This window comes from Pteropus medius, unplaced genomic scaffold (assembly GCF_902729225.1).
Source record: "Pteropus medius unplaced genomic scaffold, Ma_sr-lr_union100, whole genome shotgun sequence".
NCBI classification, from domain to species: Eukaryota; Metazoa; Chordata; class Mammalia; order Chiroptera; family Pteropodidae; genus Pteropus; species Pteropus medius.
This window is the reverse complement of record NW_024354911.1, coordinates 6936725-6939969: the sequence shown is the minus strand read 5'-3', so window position 1 is coordinate 6939969 and position 3245 is coordinate 6936725. Positions and strand designations below refer to the sequence as shown.

The 3245-nt window shown below is 47.6% G+C and overlaps 1 pseudogene; it reads right to left on the bottom strand.

The window, feature by feature from the left end:
• Positions 1-506: 506 nt before the first annotated feature.
• LOC120597831 (60S ribosomal protein L10-like) lies at positions 507-1195 on the bottom strand (annotated as a pseudogene).
• Between the last annotated feature and the right edge of the window lie 2050 nt (positions 1196-3245).

The following is a 3245-nucleotide window of genomic DNA, read 5'->3' as shown; positions in this document are numbered from 1 at the left end:
GATCCTACTCAGTAAGAGACACAGCTGGTGCCCACATTGATCCTGCACTTGGGAAATGCTGCTGAGCATCTGTTGAGGGCCAGGCACTGGGTGTTAATCAAAGTTCTTTGAGTTACACAAAACTCAGTTTCCTAGGTGTCTGCCTGCATTTCTACATCATCTCCAACAGGAAATACTGAGGGTCCATGCCAATTACCTTACTGAATTTTAGATGTTACATTTATTGTGTTTCTCTGATCCCCCTTCTAGTAACCTTGTCAAAGAGGGCTTAACATAGGTTTATTTTAATTCATCTATTCTTCGTAAAGCCATCTTGAGCCTCGATAATTACCATGCCATTTTCTATCTCTCTCTTTCTTTCTTTTTTTCTTTCTTTCTGTTTTCCTTCCTTCCTTCCTTCTTTCCTTCCTTCCTTCCTCTCCCCCACCCCGCCCCCGTTCCTTACCCCCTGCCACTCGAGAAAGTAGGATTTATTGGTAGGTATAGGAAGGAGGCAGCACTAAGACTCATGAACGCAGGGTCTGCCATTGGTCCAGAGTGCCATGATCAGGGAGACACTTGACCGTACAGACATCTAGGGTGAGCCACTCTTCAGCCACCATGTCTTCAAACTCATCAGCATTAAACTTAGTAGAGCCCCACTTCTTGGATATGTGGATCTTTTGGCAGCCAGAGAACTTGAACTTGGCCCTGTGTACAGCCTCAATCATATGCTCCTTGTTCTGAAGCTTGGACATGATTACTTGGCCAATGTGAATCCTGGCCACTGTGCCCCAGGGCTTTCTAAAGGCATCTCGCATACCTTTAGGCATCTCGCATACCTATCTGGGGACTGTCAACCCCAGCACAGGACAACATCTTGTTGATGCGGATGACATGGAAGGAATGCAGCCGCACTCTGATGTGAAAGCCATCTTTACCACAACTTTTCACCATGTACTTGTTGGCACAAATTTGGCGGCCTCCAAGGCTTCGGGAGAGAGCTATTCGTATTCATCAGATAGCATGTTGCCACAGAGTGGGAACTCATCCACTTTCGCCTTCTTTCGGCCCAGGTCATAGATGTGGATCTTGGCATCAGGAACATCTCTGCAGAAGCGAGACTTTCGGGTATGGTTTGTTCTTACAATACCTAATACCTATGGGGTGGGGCAGTGGCCCATGGTGACACCAAGATCTTCAGTGGCACACCAAAGGAAAAGAAAAATTATCCTGCCATTTTCTAATTTCTAGTAAATCATGTCTTTCATTGCTTATGCTGCTATCCCTCCCTGGATCAATATCAGGCTCATGAATACACAATATTTCCATTACTATTCAACTTTTCTCATCCCCACAGTCTTCCTAAGATTGCCATCAACTGTTTGGTGACCTTCTTTGCAAGAAGCTCTCAGGACCCAGGGGTGTAGCTCATTGGCCTTAGGAGGCCAAACTAGGTTTGGGGCAGCCTGGGCCCTCTGGCCTCCTCTGACCTCCTCCCTCCATCACAGCTTGTACCACTAGCCCATAGCGCTCTTTTCTTTCCAGCCTGAAGTTCACTGTCTTGGTCTGAGAAGGAAACAGCAGTAGAAAATATGTGTTTCTTCTTTATTCCCTGACATCAGTGGGAGGCATAGTGGAAAGGCCATCGGCCTCCAGAATGAGACAGACTCTTGTTCAAATCCAGCCCCAGCACTGGCCAACTCTAAGACTGGGGGAAAGTTGTTGAACCTTGCTAATCCTTGTTTTCCATTTCTATAAAACGGGCAGAATTGATTTAAGATCAGGAATATAGATTAGGAATGTACTTGCTGAGGAATGATAGTTGCAATTCCCATTATCATCCCAAGTGGCTTAGCAAGCATCTCTTGGAGCCAAGAAGGATAACTTTTTTCCCAAGTTAAGCCACTCACCAAAGCAATCAGACATTACCTGCCAGGGTCCTCACCCACTGTGGGTCCTTTGCTGATGCGGGTCTTTTGGAGAACAGAGATGGAGTTCTGAGCTTCTATAATAAACCCCAAGAGGAGAATGAAGAAATTCAGTGCACTTCGGGGCAAAGAAAAATTCCCCTCCTGAGTTCTTTTGTGGTAGCTGCTCTCCTGGTCCCTGGGCGGGGGATGCTATGATTGATTCAATGCGCCCTCTTTAAGCCCATCCTCTTCATTCCTTCATAGAGAAGACCCTGGCCACAGCTCACCCTAAATACTGCTCTCAATCATGGACTTGATGAGGTCTTTGCTATCACTAACTGGTCAAACTCTTTTACAAATAAGAAAACTCAGGCTCAGAGAGGGGAGGTGATTTGATCGAGGTTCTCCAAAATTTTGGTCGTGGAGCTAAGGCTAGTACCTAGGAATTCTGGGGCACCATCTCTCCTTCTGAGCTCACTCCCCTCTGATTCAATCTCCTTGTAACTGATAGGGAGCTTTCCTTAAGCCCAAAGGTTTGGTGCAAACCAATTCTCATCACTTCCCTGGTTCCTAATTCTTTGTGCACTTGGACTGGCCTATGCATCAAGAACTCCGCTGTGTGACCTTGGGCAGGTCACTGTCTCTCTCTGGGCCTCTGTCGAATGAGAAGGTTGGAATATCTGACCTCTAAAATCATTTTCACTCAGACAGTCTCAGATTTGTGCAGGTGAGAACCACATCTGTATCACTCCATCTTCAGGGTTGGACCATCACCAAGTGTACTGCAGCTCGGAGTGACAGGTGAGCATTCCCTTTTGCTCGTGCATGCAGATTTCATATCCCAATCACTGAGCCTGAGGGATGTGGAGCCGGCATGGGGGCCCCTTAATGCCTTAATGTTTGCACCATAAGCTTATGCTACAGTCCACTAACCACATCCTCTCTAATGCAGAATTTAGTTAGAATGATTGCAGTCTTGCTAGAGGCCACTGAATGCACCTTCTCTCAACTGCCCCCCCAATCCCTCTGGGTTCTTGCTGGGGACCCTCAGGAAAACCACTCTAGAGTTGGAGCTCCCCTGGCATGGTCAGCATCAGGTCATTAGCTATTAAAAATCAGTTCTGGGGCAGCCCCACTCCACATGCATATATAAACAGTCTTGGGCATCCTCCACACCCCCTTACCTCCCACCCCACCTGAATCAGCATTTGGAAAGGAACTGAAGCAGCTCCTACTCAGGCCCAAGCGACTTCTGCCCAGGCAGCCACGTCCTGCCAGTGCACCAAGCTCCCCGGGGGCCACGCCTGCAGAAGGATGATAAGAGGATCCGATTCTCCAGTGACACCAGAGGCG